The sequence below is a fragment of the Pseudophryne corroboree genome, chromosome 1, assembly GCF_028390025.1.
Source record: "Pseudophryne corroboree isolate aPseCor3 chromosome 1, aPseCor3.hap2, whole genome shotgun sequence".
Taxonomy (NCBI): domain Eukaryota; kingdom Metazoa; phylum Chordata; class Amphibia; order Anura; family Myobatrachidae; genus Pseudophryne; species Pseudophryne corroboree.
In genome coordinates this window covers 531,483,494-531,507,865 of record NC_086444.1, presented here as the reverse complement: position 1 = coordinate 531,507,865, position 24,372 = coordinate 531,483,494, and the positions used below count along the sequence as shown (strand labels likewise).

At 38.5% G+C, this 24,372-nt stretch overlaps 1 protein-coding gene across 33 annotated transcripts in view; it reads left to right on the top strand.

Annotated features, from left to right (window-relative positions):
* The window catches only part of PTPRD (protein tyrosine phosphatase receptor type D), a 2,362,472-nt gene that overhangs the window by 754,556 nt on the left and 1,583,544 nt on the right, over window positions 1-24,372 (top strand). For all 33 annotated transcript variants that reach the window (XM_063914017.1, XM_063914015.1, XM_063914014.1 and 30 more), the window contains exon 4: window positions 6,518-6,575. The gene's annotated coding sequence lies outside the window, so the exon portion shown is untranslated. The remainder of the gene's footprint in view (window positions 1-6,517; window positions 6,576-24,372) is intronic.

Below are 24,372 nucleotides of genomic sequence, written 5' to 3'. Positions count from 1 at the left end.
CCAGACTACCATCAGGGTGTCTCAAATGTCAGAGGAAGTATCAAAGTGGGCTTAGAATTACCCATGTGTCATTAATGTATACATCATGTCAACTTTAATAAGCCTTATCACTTTGCATGTAAAGAAAAAATCAATAAGGTATTAGATACTTTTTGCATAATATTTCTGTGTTCTATTCACTTTTAGATTGTGTTCTCTGGTAGTTCATTTTGAAACTTTTTTTTACAGATACCTTTAAAAAGGGGTGGTCTTCAGGTTGCCGGCTGTCGGGATTCTGGCGCACAGTATACCGGCGCCGGAATCCCAACAGCCGGCATACCGACAGATTTTCTCCCTCGTGGGGGTCCATGACCCCCCTGGAGGGAGAATAAATAGCGTGGCGCCCACAGCGTGGCGAGCGCGGCGAGCCCACAAGGGGCTCATTTGCACTTGCCACGCTGTCGGTATGCCGGTGGTCGGGCTCCCGGCGCCGGTATGCTGGTCGCCGGGAGCCCGGCCGCCGGCATACCATACTACATCCTTAAGAACATACAAGAGCTACAACATTATACTGTACATACTGTATTACAAAAAGAAGTATGACAAATATGACAAAAACAACTGCTTGTATGCTTAGCTCTCACTTTTGCCTTTGGTTGGTGCCTGTGTGAAAAGTTATTGTAGTCACATTTGCAGGTCTTGTACAAACATCTGTTATAAACTGGCTGCAAAAGCATGCTAAGCAAATTTGCAGCCCTTTAATCTACCCTGCTCTACTAAATCAACATTGCACTAGTAATGTGATTCCTGCTTGTATTTCTAATCATTTAATATTAAGCAACTCTTGTAAATATTACTGAGTGAGTTTCTTGGCTTAAATAAGCAAAATCTATAGAATTATTTAATTTCAACTTGATTTCCTTTTGCTCTTAAAAACTGATCTTAATTTTTTTCCTGATTTAATGACATCATCAAATATAGTTCACTTCTACACTAATTAACTGACATTAAACAGGTAATGCAGGAATCAGTGAATCAATTTACAGATTTGTGACACAGGAAGACAGGGAGCATCCTGACTGTGTTTTCTTTGTAAGAGAGAGTAGAAGATGATGAAGACAGAGAAAGAGAAGCTTGGTATAGAGCAGGGGTTGGGGCTGGCTGGGTAGGTTGGCAGGGTGCCATCTGTCCCCCAAGCCAGTGCAATTTAAGTGTTCCAGGGCCAATTGACTGCAGATTCCCTATGAAATGCTGGGCCACTTGCTTGAGTCTACAACCAAGCTGAAAGATGCCAGCTAGCCCCTGAGCAGGGGTATTTAACATGCAGCACCCAGCTACTGTGGCACTACATTGGCCATGCCCTAATAGTGCAACTGTGGCATGGCATGCTGTGATGTGTAGTTCCACAACAGCTGAAGAGCTGTATATTAAAAACCTGTGATATAAAGATTACTGAAAGTAATTAAAAAGGTTGAGTGCAGAAGCAAAATTTCAGGGAAAGAAATTTGGAGCTACTGCTCATGCCTCCTGAGGCACCACTTGGATCTCAGAAGAAGAAAGGAGTTTATGGGCCTCATAGAAACTTTTTAAGGGGCCCCTCCAAAACACACACACACCTAGGTGGGAGGATGGAATCTGCTTACGGTATGCAGTTATCATACCGCCGCATCGGATCCCGGCGATCACAAGATGCCATGACACCCATAGAGGGAGAATATAACCTCTGGAAAGTGCAGCAAGCCGCCGTGCCCACAGCATGGCGAGTGCAGCGAGACCATACGGGACTAATTAGCGCTCGCCACTCTGCCAGCATCACGGTGGCTGAGATGCCAGCATCGGTATAATGATGGCCAGCATCCCGGCCATCGGTAACTCATACCGTTCCCCTGTTTACAGGAAGGGTCCACAACCACCACACAATACATCAGTACAATCACTCTTCTTAAAAACGACATACATATTATCATGTTACATTCACATTACAGCAATACTGCCATCCTCACCCTTGAGAAATATCACCAAACCTTGCAATAATAACATCACAACTACCACCACCCCAAATGCAATAATCACCAATACCCCATAACCCACTTAACAGCTATAATATCATCACCCCCACAAAACAGCAATAATGCCATTCTCTTGTGCACAACAGCAATAATACACAACCATGTCTTGCATAAATTCCACCATCAACCCTGTAATACAATAATACAATCACCCATGCCTTATGTACACCAGGGCATTTCATTTCTGTTTCTCTGTAATGTCATATATATAATCAGATACTACAATATATTACTACAGGTTGAGTATCCCATATCCAAATATTCCGAAATACGGAATATTCCGAAATACGGACTTTTTTGAGTGGGAGTGAGATAGTGAAACCTTTGTTTTTTGATGGGCAATGTACACAAACTTTGTTTAATACACAAAGTTATTTAAAATATTGTATTAAATGACCTTCAGGCTGTGTGTATAAGATCTATATGAAACATAAATGAATTGTGTGAATGTACACACACTTTGTTTAATGCACAAAGTTATAAAAAATATTGGCTAAAATGACCTTCAGGCTGTGTGTATAAGGTGTATATGTAACATAAATGCATTCTGTGCTTAGATTTAGGTCCCATCACGATGATATCTCATTATGGTATGCAATTATTCCAAAATACGGAAAAATCCCATATCCAAAATACTGCTGGTCCCAAGCATTTTGGATAAGGGATACTCAACCTGTATATATATAAAAGTTTATGTACGGAGACAATGTACAATTGACTTTATAATATGAATTATAATATGTACAGTATAGTATAGTGAATTTACATAGATTCAGATTCAATAAAAGCCATTGGCATGGTGTACCTGTTGCACATCTTTGGAGTGCGTCTGGTGCGGTCCACTGTGCATGCATTGAGGAAGGTATTGGGGTGAGCTGAGAGTGGGAAGTAAAAAATCAGGTCAGCCCTGGGCTAACCTGCACAGACCAGACATAAGGTGGCTGGTCAAATAGGAGGGGAGATACCATCATACTGTATAAAACAATTGAGTACTACCTGCTGGACCCTGAGATCATGAACAACTTCTAGCAATCATTTTCATTTTTCCAACCACCAGTTCTGCTACATGTACAGTGGGGGTGATTCAGACCTGATCGCTGGGCTGCTAAATTTGTTGTGCTGCATTCAGAGATTCGCCATCCAAGAGGAGTGTATATTCGCCATGCAAGTGTGATATCGCATGTGTACACCGAGCTGCTAAAAATCACTCAGCTGCAAATCCATTCGCACCTCATTCACCATTGAATAATTTTTCCAGTCTGTGCGCAGCCCAGGACTTACTCCTACAGTGCGATGAGAACAGGCTGATCGGGGAAGGAGCTGACATCACACACCCTCCCTGAAAACTCTTGTGAACACCTGCGATTTCCCTGACACTCTCAGAAAATGGCCAGTTACCACCCACAAACGGCCTCTACCTGTCAATCAGCAAGCAAAGGGCTGTGTGATTTAAATTTTTGCACCAGCCTGTTGCTGTCCGGTGATGCCTGTTGTTGTTTGATGTTGTGCATGTGCATTGCGGTGCATATGCATACGCAGTCTATCGCTGATTGCCCACTCTGCGAAAACGCATAGCAGCGATCAGGTCTGATTCACCCCCTGTATCTTTATTTTTTCAGAGTATACTTGAATGCTGCAAACAGCATTACAAATGAAAAATACAAATTACCAATAAAGATAAATATCTGACAGCAACTATAATTTTCCTATAAACACTCAATAAAATATATTAAGTAGACATGTATCCCCTATATATACATTAGCAAGCTCTATACACTTATTGTGAAGTACTCTAAGGTGGGTAATGTGCAAAAAACCGACAGATAAAATGTTACTTTGGTTAAAGATTGCTGGAGCCTATCCCTCAAAAACCAATAGCTGGTTACAGCTACCCATCTATATCATTGTTGACAGTCAAATGACAACATATAAAATTAAGTAAATAATGCATAATAATGGTACATCCAACTTTATTTTAATTTTGCAGAATTATGAAACGTATTAACTTGGACTATAGGAAGTCTGTTGATTTAGGTCTTCTGTGGAACTAAAAGTCTCAGCATGCCCTTGGAGTTCTGCCTCTAATGTACAGTATCTCTAGCTATATAGTCTAATATAAGACTAAAACTCATGAAACAGCAGGAACAGAGCTCGTTACAGCAACTCAGCTGAGTATTGCATCCAACACCAAAGACTCCAGGGAGTGGACCTGGTGCGGTACGCTCTGTGTGCATCAAGAAGGGGATTAGAGGTGGGCTTGGTGGAGGAAGGGGGTATACACATAGGATGGCTTATCAATGGGGAGGGGACAGCCATGTAGAATTACCTTATCCAATGTGGATACAGCCACCGGCCAGTCTGAAGCGTCTCACTGGTTGTATCTCCTGCACCCATTATTGTTATAAGATAGTTACTAGAAACAACCAGAATCCTCTTGCAATTTAGCTTCAGTAATTGAAGAGTTATGTACAGAAGGACAATCTATAAAGATAGCATTGCTATAATACATGGGGAAAAAATGTATGAGAGCTTAATTACTAGAGTATATTTTTTCCTATGAAGGGTATATAGGAAAAGGGTTCATGTAGAAGACATACTATAACTTTGCTCCTGCAGGTATGTTTGTGTGAGGTACATTGCACATGCATATCAGCTCTGCTGCTATTATGAATGACAGTTTCACTAGTGAGTAAAGGATACTTTTGCTGTTAAAGGAACTACAGTACATGTTATTGGTCTGTTTTTTAAATGCAGATAATTATCTCTGTTACTTTTCCTGGGGCAAGAAAATGACAGTTGATCCACTGTGCTACCTAGCTCTGCCTCATAGCTGTTTTATCTGTAGATCAGAACTTTGCTACTAATGATTGCGCCCCTGTAGTTGAAGTCCTAAAATTCTATCTAGAAAAGTTTCTAGAGGTGATAGTTTGGACAGCTAACGGTGCAAAACATATGTTTCAAAATGGAATTGGTATATAGTGGATGGAGGGTGTAATGGTTACATTACTGCCTCACAGCACTGAGGTCATAGGTTTGATTCCCAGCATAGCCCTAACTGTGTGGAGTTTGTAGTTTCTCCCCATACTTGCGTGGGTTTCCTCCGGGTGCTCCGGTTTCCTCCCACAATCCAAAAAATATACAAATAATTGGCTCCCAACAAAAATTAACCCTAGCGTGAATGTGTCTGTGTGTACATGTGATAGGGAATATAGATTATAAGTTCCACTGGGGCAGGGACTGATGTGAATAGCCCCATATTCTCTGTAAAGCGCTGCGGAATATGTGTGCACTATATAAATAGCTGGTAATAAATAATAAATATAGCGTTAGGTATACACACTACAATAATCCTTCTGAAAAATATCTTAGTATTGTAGCGGCCCAAAATATATGCATGAAAATGCTCAATAGTTTAATTGGTAATTTTGACCAATAGAATACCTGTTGATCTTGGCCAAATGCAAACAGATGACAATATTACTTTATATTTGACAACCCACATGTATGGTCACATTGGGAATTAAACCTACTACTCCTGAGCCAGTATGTAAAGTGAGGTGGCTACCTTTTCAAATATCTGCCTATGCCCTACATCTGTTAGTTCATACGCAGACATCTATAATCCTACAGGTATTACATGTAATTGCCTTTTCTGTCAGCCTCAAGTTCCAGTGTTGCTAAGGTACATGCCACCTCACATCCTACAAGTAAATGAAGCAAAATGTATTGACAGTTCCGTTTTATCTGACACAAAGTATATTTGTGACTTGCAGTAATAATATTAATAATGTGTTTACAAATGTTTCCCATTGCTAAATATTATGGACAGTTAATTTCCTTATCCTTTACTTGCAACAAAAGTTGTTCTTAAATCTTCATCACTAAAATAAGGCCACGTAAACATTAAGCATTAACCTTCTAAGAAAACAAACCAGAACACAAAACGAAAAAACAATTTGTCATTTGTTTAAGTGTATTAGTTTCACAGTGAAATACCACTAAAATACAGTATGCTAGTTGGCAAAACATAGCTGTAACTGGAAAAGTAGCTATTACACAGTAAATGTGCTACATTATTTTCTTTAATTAGCTTCAAGAACGCAGGACGGGATGGTGAAATAACTTAAGACAGCACCTCCTTTACACCCAGGAGGCATGCCACAGGCAATGTAATGCTCTGTCTCTTAGTATTTTGTACCTTTCTGTGCTTATTGTCATGTAGTTTTGGAATATACAGTAGCTACCTTCTTTTTTGGTTGACATTGTTGCAGTCATTTGTTCCAGTTAATAAAGCCTATACACTGGTTATTTTTATACTTAAAGGTGATGCTATTACCAAAATAGGCAAAAACTAATTAACTGTAATTATAAATCTTTAAATACATGAAAGAATTCGTTGAACCATATGAAGGATATTTTTGTGATAATATGATTTTTTTAATATATTGCTTTTACTTTTTATTATATAGGGAAACCTTCAGTGAGATCATCAATATTTAACCTCCCAGACGCTGGCCTCATTTCTTGGTAAGACATTAATATTACTTTTACATGTATCACACACTGTTTCTCAAGGCTCACATTACTTAAGCACTGTAAAGTTTGTCAAGCATGAAACAGGCACAATTTCATGGATCTGTTTGTTTGGGGGTTGAGCAAAACAAATAGATTGCAAGGCATCCCAAACATTCTGTATAGCGATACTGAAATCTATAAAGCATGTATTTGTACTTGCCGATCAAATCATTTTATTAGTAAGATCTGATAATTTTGTGCCCTTATACACAATAGTGTTTGGACTACTTGGTCTAAAATATCACATTATCTGCAAAATCTGCAGTACTTTGTATACTTCTAAATGGTTTATAAAATGCTAGAATGATATAATGTTCTTTCAAACACACATCCTACCCCATCAGTACTTAAAAGCAAGCAAAGCAAGGTATACATTTGTACATTTTTAATTGCACTGTATAACCCATCATAAATTAAATGCTTGAAGATGGCAATGCAGCAAGCCAATTAATTTTGATTGCTAATAAGCCTTCTTTTTTAATTTTGATTGTCAGACTAATAAGTGGTAAGTAGTTGATCCCAGGTTTTTTTTAAATTAAAAGTATGTGAACTTTTGGTCATTTACAGCATATGCTTAAATGTCTGACAATAGAGCCCTCAAGACCAGATATTTAAAAATTAGCAACATTGTATAAGTATATGTAAATGTGTTTTTTTTAAATAGGGATAGTTAAAACACACTTGTTCTTTGGCTTGCAATTTGCATATTTTACAAAGAAAATTAGCTTCTTATCTTTTTAGAATACAGTTTGTGGTATGATCAAAGTCATTAAATGAATACTGAATTAGTAATTCTGATTGTTTTGCTAATGACTTGTATTACAGATTTTGTTTAATGATAGCGACAGCAGTAGGCAAGTTAATTTTTCTAATCATACTGTCTCAGTCATTAGTCAACCTCTCTCACTTGACCTACATATAATACCAAGGATTTTTTAATAGTTATACAGTATGCTGAATTCAATATATTTCAGTATGGTCATCATATCATTCTAATGTAATGTCAGAATCGGCAGGATTTTTTTTCCAGTTTTTTTTCCTTTTAAGGAGAAATTTGAGAATTGTATGCGATATGATTTTTTTGACAATTATAGGATCAAAATTCTAAATATATTGTGGCAGGGACAGCATGATTCCACATGAAGTTAATGTGGAAAGGCAGGCTTTTGCAGGATTGGAACAGCAGCAATAGGTCTGATGGAATCCAGTCTGGGTTTTAGCTGAGTCTGTGGTAAGCCACAGCTGGTCTAATCACTTCACCTTGTCTGCGGTCTTTAAAAATGTGTTTTGTTCAGTAGATCATTGCTCCTAATGCCAGCAAATGGCCAGACAATAGCTTGAGGGGGTCTGGGGTTATGTTAAGAGCCATTCGGAACATGCACTGTTTGTGATTACCAGAACTTGGAATATTGCTGTTTTAAGAACTACATGTAAACCAGAACTGCAAAACCTGCATTTGAAGCTGTATCCTGCCTGATGTGGAAATAAAGTGTGTTCAATTATACTCCATCTATGTGATTCCTGTCACAATATGTTTATCAGCTATTATACCTTTCTTCTGTTAAGTATAATGTTTGGTTGTCGATCAATCATACTTTAACATGTTAACAAAAATGTTCTGTAGTATTTATGTGAATAGCTTTATGTGGAAAACACAAAACAGAAAATATAGTAGTAATATTATTAGTATACCTTGAAAAATATGTAGTGCTGTCAATCAAAATAGTGTCTGTAACCTGGTGATCCTACCTTTAATAAATAATAAACACATATCATTAATATTGTTTTATGAATCAAAACCTTTATTCCTTTACTTCATATGATCTATTCATTCCGTGAAGAGGCTTCAGTTGAAAGTGATCAAATATTACTCTCTATTACGCTCTATAAAAATAACAATTCATTATAATGAATTTAGTAGTCTAGTCAGACAGAAATAATTAATATACTGTGGCTTACATGTTTAAATAGGAGTTTTTATGTGCTCTGAGCACAGAGCTTTGTAATTATGTTCTATTATTGCAAAATTTTAGTCCACACACCCTATTCACCATGACATCTCCCTCTATGCTAGATCACACAACCCTATGATAACTATGACACAATTTAACATACTATATGCAAAAATACTAGAAACATAGTCTGATGCAGTTGTCTATATACACAGAATAAAACTTATACTGAAAATTAAATCTACATTGTGCTATGAAATGACCAGCCACGTTGTACATACAATTTTCCTTTCCTATCTGATATTTGTAATCCAATGGGATATTGCACCAATCTTCAACTTGTCTTGACTACACATTGGTCCCCTGCAATTTTTCCTCATCTATTACTATATGTATAGCCAAGATTGTGTGTTTTAAAAACAAAGATGAGGCATCATTCCTTGTACCAAGATGGCCACTGACCTAAGTATTGTGCAGGCCCTCTTGTCACTATGTTAGGGCACAACAGTGGGAGACCTGCGATTACCTGCCTAACAGATGCTGTTTCATCATCCTGCACTGTTCTGTGCAAGCTACATAAACTGCCTGGGGACCCATCTCCTCCTCTAGGGTTCAGGTTTCAGACTGTGCATTTGAATTATACATTATACATATGTTACCATATATTGCACAAAACTATGGTTCATTTCCTACAGTGCATTGCTGTTATTAATCTGGTACATTATCATGCATGCACAAGCAGTATATACTATATATATTTATCAAGAAGCCCAGCTCCTGCACTATTCAATGGTTAGGCAAACCAATGTGGTTGCTAGCCACACCCCTCTGAAGACTAGCCACACCTCTTAACATGGTTCCCTACCACTGTATTTCCCCAGTGGGTTCATCATGTCCCAGTCCAACACTATACATAACTCAAAATAATTATCAACAAAGAAATCTAGTAAAAATAGGGATAGCGTACATAAAATTACGGTAGGACGTAAACCTGTCTAATAATTATATATTTCATATAATTTTAGGAAAGAATTGAAAACACTGAATTTAAAACTACAGTTACAAATACGTATGAAAGTGATAAACAGTTGATGTGTCAGCTTACAATGGTCTTACAGTCTCTGCATTTCTTACTGTTGGCGAATGTGATGATCTTTCTGACTAGGTTATACACTATTCTGATAAGCATACAGAGATCAAGAACATTCTATGATAATGTAAATGGTCATAGCTGATCCCTGAAGTATACTGCAATAAATAGACAAAAAGGGTAGTTTTTGAACAGAAAAGATTGAACCACAATGCTTTGTTATTTATAAAAATTAAGCAATTATATTTGTTCTAATGCACGCCTGCCACATTCTCTGGAAACACAGCAGAAAAATCAATATTTTTCTACTGTATCTTTGTGCTCTAGAAAATTGCATTACATTAAATTTAAAAGAGCTGACATGGAAAAACTTCATTAAGTTAAACTATTCTGGCTTTCACCTATAAATTTGATCAGTTAAGAACTGTTGTGTATTTAAAACTTTGGTTTACAAATCTTGAAATGTGCAAGATGTTCAAATGAGGCACCTGAGTTTCAAGTACTTTTCTAAGTCCAAACAGACATGCCTTACCATAGAGCAGGAAATTACTCTACATATGTATATATTTTATCCCAGTGAATCAACCCTAGCTCACAAGAGTAAATCTATTTTTTCCAGCTTGATGCAAAACCTGATTCATTCATACACCTCAGGGGTATATTTTCTAAAGGTCAGTTTTGCATTGTCCATCAGTTTTGCTACATGACTATTTACAAAAAGGTAAACTAACGAGAAACCAACCAAATGACCAACTTCAGTACACAACAGAACATCTGCTCTCGATCAATTTTTTTTTAGTTACAATAATAGAAACCCAGTATTTATTAACCCACCCACATAATGGACATGCTTCTGGCAGGTGAGATGGTGAAGCCGATCATAGTGACCTGTGCAGGCTTTGTTTCATTAATACATTTTTAAAATTGTAAAAACAAAAAAGGCATCAGGGAAGAAAAGGTGTGGGATCTCCCCTATTTTCCAATAATCATCAGTAGTCTGCACAACATGGGATGGCTTATGCTATAGCATGGGGACACAATGTGGGGTCCCCCTGCCATACCAGTAACCAGCCCAAAACTGGTGAGCACAGGACTAGAATCCCTAGGAGAGTGAGAACTCACAAAAACAATCAGCCCTGGGTTGAAAGCCTAGGGCTCTTCTTCACATCCCCTGGACTTTGGATGCAGAATGCTCTTGATATCTGGACATGCTAGTATTTTTGGTTCTACATATGATGTCATGCCCAGGAAGTCTTGCTGGGAGCTGTAGTCCACCTGTAAAGATAAAGAATATTCATCCATTTGATTACACTGCTATCCCCGCACCCAAATCCAACATTCCTAGGGTTGAGAAGTTTGGGCATTTTGCTATTATGGTAGGTTGACCCATCTACTGTTCAGTATTTCTTCTCTTACTATGTACTAGCTGTTCTACTATTGTTCACATGGGAGTTTTCACGGTTGTAAATAGAAATGAGTGTTAAAATGTAGTAAATCTATAGAGATGTAAGTATGAGATGTATTGATGTAAGTAAATATTAATCCATGGTTCTTGCCATTACCTGAGGAGCACCCAGAGAAGATATGGTAAAAGTGATAGGACCATTTTTGTAGTTTATTAAATTCTACCCACTGGAGGTGCAATCCAAACTTTGATCCAATTGTCCATTTGGGTGTTATTGTTCATGCAATGCAAGTCAATGTATCTGTAATAATGTCATTATGTTAACCCCCTGTTCATCCCCTTAGAGGAGGTTTATTAAAATTCTGTCCATTTGGGTGTTATTGTTCATGCAACATAAGCCACGCATTGGTGTTGATGTAATTATGTCAACCCCCTTTTCATTCCCTTAGGGGAGGTTTATTCAAATTCTAATTAAATAGTTTTCCTATTTCCCACCTGAAGAATAACTGTGGTAAATTTCAGCTTCCTAACATATCGGGAAGTATGAGAATTAGTGATGAGTCAGTCAGTCAGTCAGTCAGTCAGTCAATGAGTGAGTGAGATTTATGGTAAAGAGTGACAGGGCCATTATTGTAGTTTATGAAATTATACACACTGGAGGTGCAATACAAATTTTGATCCAATTGTCCATTTGCTTGCTTCTTTCAAAAATATTGAATGTAATGCGCGTAAGTATGAAACAACATGTATTCAAATGGAAACTACTGTAAGTATGATATAAATATTTGGAACAATGGGTAAGCCTACAGCTCAGGGATAACCATACTGAAAATAGTTGTGGCTGAATGGCTTATGGCAGTGGTTCTCAAACTCAGTCCTCAAGACCCAAAACAGCTCATATTTTTTAAGGTCATGAAGCAGGTACACAGGTGTATTCATTACTCACTGACACATTTTAAATGCTCCACAGCTGTAGCCAGAGAAAAATGTAGACCTCATGGAGTCCTAAGCAAGGCAGAAATTTTGGGTCTCCCTTTCTCAAACAATCCATATTCCTATTTCCTGTTATCACCACCCCCTGTGCATGCTGTGCTTGTGCCTCTTTCTGCTGCATGCCAATGAAACGGCAGCAGAAGCACAGGTCCTCTCTGCACTTCTGCCTCCTTTTGGGCAGCATGGGGACTGATTCTGCTCTGCCACCACCAACAGATCTGCCAGCAGCCATGCTGATTCTGGGAGAACAGCTGCTGGCAGCAGAGGCTGGAGATGACCAAAATCATCCTTGAAAAGCAGCACCAGCATGGGCAGATCTATACTTTTCCCTTGGCAGTGGACATCCCTCTGCTGTGAGAGGTTTTTGTTGTAGTTTCAGAGAAAGACGAAAGCCAAAGAGGGCCAACAACAAAGGGGAAAGAGAGACTGTGGATGGGGCAATAAGCAAGATAGGAGCTGGTGGTAGATATTTAAGGAGAGAGATGAGAGAGAGGCACAGATAGGAGAGAGCGAGGGCAGGAGGGGGCAGGGAGAGATGCGAGAGATGCACAGAGAAGAGAGAGAGAGACTATAAATATCACGCTGGTAACAGAAAGTATTCACATCTATAGAATACTTGAAAGCAGGGCATATCTATATTTTTCTTTTAGAGGGAGTTGGCAGTGAACATCTCTCCACTGTGCAAATTTTTTTGTTAAAGTTTCAGAGAGAGAAGAAAGCCAAAGAGGGCCAACAACAAAGAGGAGAGCGAGTCCATAGACAGGTGCAAGAAGCGAGATAGGAGCTGGTAGTAGACATTTTAGCAGATAGAGAGTGAGCAAGAGAGGCAGAGAGAGAGAAAGACAGACATAGAAGAGAGAGAGGAGAAGGGGCAGAGAGAGGAAATAGAGGCATAGATAGGAGAGAGAGAGGTAGAGAGGAGAGGGGGCAGAGAGAGATGAGAGACTATAAATATCACATTGGCAATGGAAAGGATTCATTATGAAGGAAAAACGGAGGGATTGAACTGTACACTCTATTTTTAAACATAATTGAAGGTGCTACCATGCTAGTATTATACAAAGTAAAGGCAGATGCACACTCTTTTTACTAATACTGATAGTCAAAATAGTTATTATAAACACTAACAATTAACATGGAGTACAAGAGTTCTTAGCACATATTTGTCCAAATATGTGGGCCCATACTCCGCGTCCTGGTGAACTTCATTAGATGGGTCCCTAACATCTATAATAATAATAATAATAATAATAATAATAATAAAAACACATTATATAAATGTATTGCTAATTAAAACATCTCAGGGTAGATGGGAGAGGTGCAAATATGAAAATGAAAGAGCCTCACTTTCAATTGTACAATATACTGTCTTCACAAATATTAGAATGGGCTCTATTTTAGAGGTAAGACCTAGACAAATTTGTGTTAGTATTAGAGATGTTAGGGACCTATCTAATAAAATTCATCTGGATGCGGTGGATGTGCCCACATACAGTATTTGGCCAAACAAGAACTTCATTTATACTCCATGTTAATTGTAAGAGTTTATCATAATTTTTTGGACTACCAATATTCTTAGTGCATAGAGTATGCATCAGCATTTTTCTTTACCTTTTAAAGCAAAGGAATATGACAAGAAATTGTAATGGACTGTAGATCACCTAAAATATCTCAATTTTGGTGAGCCATGTGTCCCCCTGAAGACACCTGTATCGGCCAGATATAATTTACATTTCACAGTGATAAAGTACCAACCAAAGAGCTCCTAACCTAGCTGATTGGCTGTTACTTTATAACCGTGAAATGTATCACTTTTAAAGGCTTAGTAATTCTCCCCCTAAGAGTTATGGATGCTCTGGTGTCTACTGATAATTCCTTCTGTCTCCCAACTTGTTCCTTTTCCCTTAAAGCTCTGGGAATACCGATCTCTAACCTCTATATGATTCTTTGGTGCTCAAGAGGAATTTCCTGTGCAGATTTACTCCAGAGGAGGTCTATTTATTAAGCTTTGGATGGAGATAAAGTGGACGGAGATGAAGTACCAGCCAGGCAGTGTGTAACTGCAATGTAACATGCTGGGTTTGAAAAATGATAGTCAGGAGCTGATTGGCTGGTACTTTATCTCTGTCTACTTTATCTCCATCAAAAGCTTTGTAAATAGACCCCATATTCCCTTACATTTCTCATTTCTCCAAACTGAATACAACCAATCCCCCACTACTATAATTTCTACACTATTATAATACTTACTATAACTATGTGACATCAGTACATTATAGCAATACACTGTATCAATACATGCCTTTTACCATATATCTCTACTACACTACAGAGATAAATACCACTATAACATGCCAATACTACACCAAAGCAATACTTACTAGGTGTGTGCTCCAGGCCATTTTTCAGGTTTTGTGTTTTGGATCTGTATCTCCTTCATGTTTTGGATCTGTATTGATTTTGCCAAAACCAAACTTGCAGGTTTTTGTTTTGGATCTGTATTTTTTTTTAAATCATAAAAACAGCTAAAATAACCAAATTTGGGGGTGTTTTTGTTCCTGCAGTATTAGTAACCTCAATTTATTTCCACTCATTTCCAGTCTATTTTGAAGATTTTACTGCTCACAATATTGTTTTCATCCAGTTCAGGCCAAAATGTTGCATTGAGGTTGTTGGATGACTAAGCTAAGCGACAGACATGGGCGGCACAAACAAGTGGCACATCTAGGAGTGGCACTGCAATGGCAGACAGGATATCAGCTTTATAAACTATGGCAAAAAATGGTCCAAAGAGCACATAATGCAAAGAAAAGAGGTGCAAGATGGAATTATCCTTGGGCCCTCCCACCAATGCTTATGTTGTATATATTAAACAGGACATGCACAGATTAACAAACCAATCATTTCAGTGACAGGGACATCACATGTGAGTAAAATGATTGGTTTGTTTTGGACCTCACAAAAAATTTTTTAGAAGGACTACCTCGGTTAAGTAATTACTCTGAGGTAGAGATGAGCGCTGGATACATTTTGGGTTCTGTATTTTGGTTTTGGATCTGGATCTCCATTTGTGTTTTGGATCTGAATTGGTTTTCCAAAAAACACCCTTTCAGGTTTTGGTTTTGGTTTTGGATATGGATTTAAAGAAAAAAACAACATAAAAACTTCTAAAATCACAGAATGTGGGGGTATTTTTGATCCTACAGTATTATTAACCTCAATAACATTAATTTACACAAATTTCCAGTCTATTCTGAACACCTTACACCTCACTATTTTCTTTTTAGGACAAAAGGTTGCACCGAGGTGGCTGGATGACTAAGCAAAGCAACACAAGTGGGTAGCACAAACACATGGCCATCTAGGAGTGCCACTGCAGTGGCAGCCAGGATGGCAGATTTAAAAAGTAGGCCCCAAAGAGCACAAAATGCATAGAAAAAAAAGGGATGCAAGATGGAATTGTCCTTGGGCCCTCCCACCCATGCTTATGTTGTTTAAACAGGACATGCACAGTTTAATAAAACCGTCATTTCAGTGACAGGTGGTCCCGCTGGAAAAAGCTCACCAAGTTCTCCAAATCATAGCTAGCTACAAACATACCACCTCCATATTTTATGACTTTTCACATTATGAGAAGAGGCAAGAGGAAGAGGACAGTGTCAAGAAGGTGATTAAATATTACAGAGGCACACACAATCAGGAACAACACACAGGCTTTCACCTCCACTACTATATTGGTGTGGAACAGAAAGGACTTTAACCAAGCAAATATATAATTACCACATTACTGGACAAACTGAAAAACTAGGGGCCAAAGCCTCTGAATTTGTACCCCCTTCTCCATTTTCAGGGATTAAGATAATCTTGGATTTAATGCTTGGATGCAAATAAACTTGTGTATAGCACAGGATCAAGATTTGATATTTTCCCCTCCACAGAGTCTGGAGACTTATTTTGTGAAAATCTTGTGGGTTTCTTTTTTCCCATTTTTGTATTGCATGTGAGCATACCTGTGTGTCCCAGTTACACGCATGTGAGCATACCTGTGTGTCTTGTTTATTTTATTCATATTTTATGGTTAAATAAAGCAGCCACTTAGATGTTTTAGTAAGTCCCCACAGCAGCCCAGGATTGGGCAAGTTGAGTTCGGGTGGGTTTAATACAGTACTAAGCAGGACTGTGCAGTGAATTTTTTGTTATTCAGCCCCTGTCCTAGTGGAGCTTACCACTCTAGTCGTAACTTATTTCATATTACAAGTAGGACTGTGGGAGCAAGCAATGCTAACCTCTGTGCCAACAGCATGCATCAGCCAGGCAAGCCACCATGAGACTCCATAATAGGCCCTTCTTCAGTAACTGTTTGTGCCTCATAGGAGCTCCTGGACCATCTAGTACTGCAGTGTATTGGAAAGTTGATGCAATGCAAGATCACTGAAACTCTGTTCTTCTAACACCACGAGGTCTTGTGATAACCCTATGCAGCCCTTATATTGTACAATTATTAAGGAGAAAATAATTACAAAATAAAGGAAAATAAACCTGTACAACAAATGATCATCTTGTAAATAATCTCAAAATGTGGAACATTAATAATAATTTAAAATTTATGTTGACTAATTGGGGCCATTCATTTGAGTTCCTAACATGAAATAATTGAGAATAACCTCGCTGTAATGCTGGGTACACAGTGCATGCAAGAAGATATATCCAATAGAGATGAGCGGGTACAGACAGGGCACCCCTGGAATTATACGACAGCACCCCTGGACTTATACAGCAGATAGACAGCACCCCTGGACTTATACAACAAAAAGGCAACACACCTGGAGAATTACACAGCACAACAGACAAGCAGCACCCCTGGATTTAAACAGGAGTGGTGCAGCACCCCTGGAATGATGTGGCAGACAAATAAAAGACATGTAAGATAAGACATGTAATATGGAATTGTCCTTGGACCCTCCCACCCACCCTTATGTTGTATAAACAGGACATGCACACTTTAAAAAAACAATCATTTCAGTGAAAGGATCTGCATCACAAATGTGGCTGAAATTATTGGTTTAAATGGTCCACCAACAAAAAAGAAGCAATTAATTATTTCCTTGCATAAACTGGCTCTACAGAGGCAAAATGGGTCGTCCTCATCTTCATCCTCCGATTCTTCACCCCCTTCGGTGTTTACATCCTTATCCTCAAAGAGAAATAATTCCACACCGAAGAGGTGGATTTTTTTGGTATTTTGCACAGGCATGATTATCTTTTTCATCCCATGGCCAACAACTGTCTCCACTGGTGCCTTTGTCAAACAAATTACATCACCATTAGAATCCTCAACATCAACTTCCTCCTCAGTACCAGCTACACCAATATCCTCCTCATCCTGGTGTACTTCTACAGTGACGTCCTCAATCTTAATATCAGCAACTGGTCTAGTGGTGCTCCTCTTAGCACTTGCATGGGGCGTGCAAATGGTGGTGGGAGCATTCTCTTCGCATACAATCTTGGGAAGGTCAAGCCTAGACATTGCAACCGCAGACACACTTGGACTCTCCTTGGGGATTTGTAACATCTCTAAATGCACAGTTGTTTTTTCCTGTGCTTTAACAAGCTTTATTTTTTTAATTTTTTGATAGGTAGGAGGGCTGCCATCTTCATGAGAAGCTGAATCACCAGTCATGAACATAGGCCAAGGCCTTAGCCTTTCCTTGCTATTTTGTGTTGTGAATGGCATATTGCCAATTTTACTTTTCCTATCAGATAAAAAAAGTTGCTATTAATTTTTGCTTCTTGGATTTACATGCCCTCTATGACATTGGGCATCGGCCATAACAGATGACGTTGATGGAATTGTATCATCAATGTCATGACTGGTGGCAGTAGCTTCAGCACTAGTGCTAGGAACTGGAAGCGGTTCCTGATCTTTCACTATTTTTTCCTCCAAATTTTTGTTCTCCATTTCACAGGACAGCACTCCTTTATTATTACAGCACACATAACAGTGCCCCTTTAATTTCACAGCACCCCTGTATTTTTACAGCATACAAGACTGGGTCAGTGTACCTTTATTTTCACAGCAACCCCGTAATTTTACAGCTTAAAAGACATGGACAGTGTACCTTTATAACACCCCTGTATTTTTTTATAGCATTCAGGACAGAACCAGCACCTCTGTATTTTCACAGCACCCCTGTATTTTTACAGCATACAAGACAGGGCCAGCACCCCTGGATTTTCACAACACCCCTGTAATTTTACAGCGTACATGACAGGGCCAGCACTCCTTTATATTCACAGCACCCCTGTATTTTTACAGCATACAGGACAGGACCAGTGTACATTTATTTTCACAACACCCCTGTATTTTTAAGGCATACAGAACAGTGCCTGTGTACATTTATTTTCACAGCACCCCTGTATTTTTACAGCATACATGACAGTGCAACTTTATTTTCACAGCACCCCTGTAATCTTACAGTATACAAGACAGGGCCAGTGTACCGTAACATCAACTCTGTATTTTGTACAGCATACAAGACAGGGCCAGTGTACTGTACCTTCATTTTCACAGTACCCCTGTAATTTTACAGCCTACAAGATAGGCCAGTGTACCTTTAGAACACCCCTGTATTTTTACAGCATCCAAGACAGTGCCCCTGTACAGCACAGTGACAGGACAGAAAACACCCTTGTACAGCACCCCTAACAGCACAGGACATTACAATGAAAGGACATCACCCCTAAAAGCACAGGACACCACAGTGACAGGACAGCACCCCTAACAGCACATATGACAGCACCCCTAAAGAGCACACACTGACCCCACCTGGCACTACCACCCACAGAGAGACAGAGATCTGTCTCCCTCACGCTCCAAGTCTGTAGTGAAAATGGTAGTGATGCGCAGCTCCTTATATGGAATCCAAAACCCGCGAGAATCCGGCAGCATTGACTCGTCCTGCGATCCAAGTCTGGCAGGAAGTTCAGAGCCAGACTCGGGTCTGGGCTTGGATCCTGAAGTCCAGGGGCTTTGGTTCTCGAAGATCCAAACCCGATCATCTCTACTCTGAGGATGTTGATGAGGTGTTAATTATAATGTTGTACAATACATTTCATGTCTTCACTGCAAAATACGTAACATGGAGGAGTTGCCTAGATGGCTAACATTCTTACCTCTACAATTAAATTTGGCCTCACAAATTTAGCAGATGCTTTCATAAACATTGTCAGGATTGGGGGAACATAATCCCAAACCCAAGAGGTGGATTTTTTGTTTTATGCCCAGCCATAGCAATGGCTTTCTTTTTATCACAATCAACAACTGCAACCACCGGTTGCTGATTTACACAACACCATCATTAACATCTTCACTGTCAGATAGTACACACATGTCCCCCTCATTCTGTCCCATTTCCACACACAAATCCTCAATTTGTATTAATTTCTCCTCATCAGATTCATCACCATCTTTACTTGTACTGCTCCCCACATGTGCAGATGGTTCAGTTATGGTGGAAGTTGCTTCTCTATGAGGACATGTCAGACTCACACATAGCTGATGTGGACACCCCTAAATGTTCCTCAAGAATTATACAAATTGTAGGCTGGAGAGGATCAGTGTGCAATAAACTGCCTCACATGAATTGATTAGTGAAAAAGCATGTCACCACACACCACAAAACCACCAAATATAAAAATATGTATCACCAAACTGTCCACAGGTGCTGATGAGGTTACCCTTGGCAACACTCCTTATTAGGAGGTAATATCCTTCTGCTTTCAACTAGACCACTTAAGTTTCCCAATGCATGAAATAAAAACAGAGGAAAGGCACAATAGATTATTATGGTATCTTTATCAATGCATCTGATGCCTTGAAAAAGATACCGTGGAGTATCAAAATGCGTCGGAAAGGAGTCTGTTTTTATGGGGAACTTGCACCTGTGGAGGGATTTTCAAGGTGCAGGGATGCCTGGTTGTTTTACCATCATGCCTTATCAGTCTACTTTTTAAACTGGACAATCCTACATGGGTAGAGTCCAATGTTCACCCTGCATTGTTTGTTATATGTGAATTAAAAACGGTATTATACTATACCAGTTTATTTCCTTTTCTATGATATTGGGAATACAAGTGATCTATACTGGAAAGAGCCTGTGGACAGTTCCTCCAGATTCTCTGATGGTTCTGATTGTGAATGCGCAGTTTGTCTTACTAACTCTGCAGCTAACTTTCCTTTTGATTTTTTTTCTTTACCACTCTAAAATTCAATAATTTTACAGTACATACTCTGACTTAAGCCCTATTTGCCCCTGGGCATCTGCCTTACCAAATGACGGCGACAGACTTGCATTGTCAATGTCATGACTAGTGGCAGAAGCTTCAGCACTAGTAGTAGCCTCCATTTCTATCAACACTAAGTGGGGTTGACCTTTACCGACAGTGTCGCACAATTGAGTCTGAAATATATATAATAATAATAATTATTATGCACTGAAGTTGACTTCACCAACAGCGTTGCACAAATGAGTCAGAAATACATATATAATAATTACACACTGCAGCTGACTACACCGACAGCATCGCACAATACATTTATGAGTAGGAAATAATTTACTGTGGTCTGACTGGTAGTGTCACAGTACTTATGAAAATAAAATAAAAATTGTATAGTACACTGGGGTACAGCACAAACAAAAAAAATATTGTAATTTTAGGATTTTTCTTTGTAGCTTTAATTATTTTTATTTAACACTGTGGCAGAGCCCCTGGATGTATGGACAGATCACCCCTTTCAGATACAGCAGACAGAGAGCGCACCCCTTTTTCAGATACAGCAGACAGAGAGCACCCCCTTTTCAGATACAGCAGACAGAGAGAGCACCCCTTCTTCAGATACAGCATACAGAGAGAGCCCCCCTTTTTCATATACAGCAGACAGAGAGAGCACCACTTTTTCAGATACAGCAGACAGAGAGAGCACCCTTTTTTTCAGATACAGCAGACAGAGAGCGCACCCCTTTTTCAGATACAGCAGACAGAGAGTACCCCTTCTTCAGATACAGCAGACAGAGAGAGCACCCCTTTTTCATATAGAGAAGACAGAGAGCACCACTTTTTCAGATACAGCAGACAGAGAGAGCACCCTTTTTTCAGATACAGCAGACAGTGATGCACCCCTTTTTCAGATACAGCAGAGAGCACCCCTTTTTCAGACACAGCAGACAGGGCACCCCTTTCAGATACAGCAGAAAGAGAGAACACCCCTTTCAGATACAGCAGAGAGAGCACCCTTTTCAGATACAGCAGAGAGAGCACCACTTTTTCAGATACAGCTGACAGAGAGAGCACCCCTTTTTCAGATACAGCAGACAGAGAGAAAACCCCTTTCAGATACATCAGACAGAGAGAACGCCCCTTTCAGATATAGCAGACAGTGGGTGCACCCCTTTTGTAGATACATCAGACAGAGAGCACACCACTTTCATTTACAGCAGACAGAGCACCCCTTTTAGATACAAAAGCACCCCCTTTTTTTAAAGATATTTTTATTGACATTTTTCATCATACAAATCAGAAGAGCTGAAAACAGATGAAGTTTAGTAGAGACATACTTTCCAAAAAGGAAAATAATATACAAAGTCATAACAATGGTCTCGTTATAATACAAAACGCCAAATATGTGCCTGTATTAAAAAGAACTAGGATTATTCAAAGATTATACATACTTAACGCCTAACAATGGCACATTTCTCACCCTCTATCATATTACAAAAATTGCGAGACACAACCTTGAAACAAATAGAACATCTTGACTAAGTATGGGCTACAAACATAAAATAAAATACCTGGGTGGGGGGATGGGAAGGATGTAGAAAAGAAGTAAGATAGAAATAGAATAAAGATAGAAAAAAGAGATAGTAGATAATAGATAATACTCCATGATTCAATTTTTTTCCCAAAATACTAAAAATATATTTGTACATTTACCTAGAAAGACCACCAAAAATAAATTGGGTCTCAAATCAAAACGACACAAGTCTAAAAAATTTTAAAGAGAAAAATCTCCAAAGACTCTATAGATATGTATCTGAACATCTGGATCCAAAGTGTCTATAAATGGAGCCCATTTAAAATAACATTTTTGTACAGTCGTACCTAAATGTAAACAGGCATATTTCCTTTCATAATATAAAATATGCGTCAATTTATGTTTGACCTCTAAAATTGAAGGGGCCGATTTCTTAGTCCAATGAAGTAATATACATTTCTTACATATAGTAAGAATAGTATTAAGAAGAGGTAAAATATGTTTTTTGTTGTTTCCCAAACACCAAGCAGAAAAACTAAGCCCAAGACAAGCCTTCGGATCCGGACTCAACTGCAAACCAAACACTGAATTTAGAAAACATATCATCTTACACCAAAAGATTCTCAACTTATAGCAATCCCATGTACAGTGAATAAAATTTGCAATTGCAGTCCCACATTTGATACATGAACCCTGTTCTTCTTTAACCATATGTCTCCTTTGATATGGAGTGATATATGCTCTATGTAAAATCCGTAAATACACTTCTTGCAAATATGCAGAAGACAGAACCTTCGAAGATATAACAGATAATTCCGTCAATTCTGAAAAATCAGTTAAAGAGGGAATATCTGTTTTCCATTTCCGCAACAAGATATCCCATTGCACATGTTCAATATCACCCGCAATTAGTTTATACAAATATTTAACTTTGTAATTTTTAGTCAAGAGAAAAGTAAACAACATATCAACAGATTTCACTTGATTTAACACCCGTCTTAGGTATAAAAGGCTTTGACGCTCCAATAGAAGTAAAAAAATTACGTGTTTGGAAATACATGAACATATGATTTCGTGGAATAGAATAAGTAAGGCAAATATCAGAAAATGCAGAGATCGAGCCTCCTGGGTCAAAAACTTTATATGATAAATCTAACCCTTTCATCTTCCACACTGTAAATCTTGAATTAGATAATGTTGGAGGGAAAGAGGGGTTTCCCCATAAAGGTACAAATTGGGTCACGTAAGGGTTAGTTTTAAATTGATTATTGATGGCAAGCCATGCTTTATAGGTATCTACAAAAAGGACATGAGTCTTAATCCAATGAGGAAGTAATGATAATTTAGATGGTAAAAGAGCGCCTGGAGCATATGGAAAAAATATTGCCGATTCTAAAGATAAATCCACATATTCAGATTTATTTAAAATCCAAGCATTAATATATCTAAAAAAGATAGAAAGTGAATAGGCTGGCAAATCAGGATATCCTAAGCCTCCTTTTCATCTGTGTACAACCATCTTTGCCCTAGAAATTTGTGGGCGTTTGCCCTGCCAGATAAATTTGGAAAACATTGCATCTAATTTCCTAAAATCTGAAACAGATAAAGCTATTGGTATTTGTTGCATACAATAAAACAATTTCGGAAATAATATAGATTGAACAACAGCCAATCTTCCCAAGAAAGAGAGAGGCAAGTCTTTCCATGACTCAAGCTTCACAGCTATTTTTGATATTACTGAAGTAAAATTGGCCAAATACATCTGAGATTAGTCCGAACAAATTTGTATTTCTAGATACTTAATACGGGAAGGGACAAGAGCTAAAGGAATATTCAAAGATTTTAAAAAGTCTGAATCAGTAGTACTCAAAAGTAGCACCTTTGATTTTGTTATATTAATTTTATACCCTAATACTATACTAAAAGAGTCAATCAAATTAAACAAAGCCGGCAAGGAACTGGAAGGTTCTGAGAGAAAAAGAAGGGCACCATCAGCAAATAATCCTATCTTTAATTCCTCAGAATTAATTTTAATACCCTTAATTAATGGTGACCCTCGGATAGCAACCGCTAGTGGTTCAATCGCAATAGCGAAGAGGAGAGGGGACAAAGGACAGCCTTGTCTAGTTCTCCTATTTAAGAAAAAAGCAGAAGATAGAATACCGTTACAAGCCACCTGAGATTTAGGGTTAGAGTAAAGAATGCGGAGAATATTAATAAACTGGGAAGGAAAACCAAAATGAGTCAAAGTTTTAAATAAGTGGGGCCATAACTCTAAATCAAATGCTTTTTCCGCGTACAACGTAACCACAATATGAGACAAAGACGGAGAAGAAGCTTTGGAACAAACATGTTGTATCACGGCTAGAACCCTCCGCACATATACCACCGAGTGACGTCCTGTGATAAATCCAGTTTGAGCTTTATGGATCAACAAAGGCAGAATAGGTTTTAAACGTTCCGCTAAGATTTTTGTAAATATCTTATAGTCATTATTT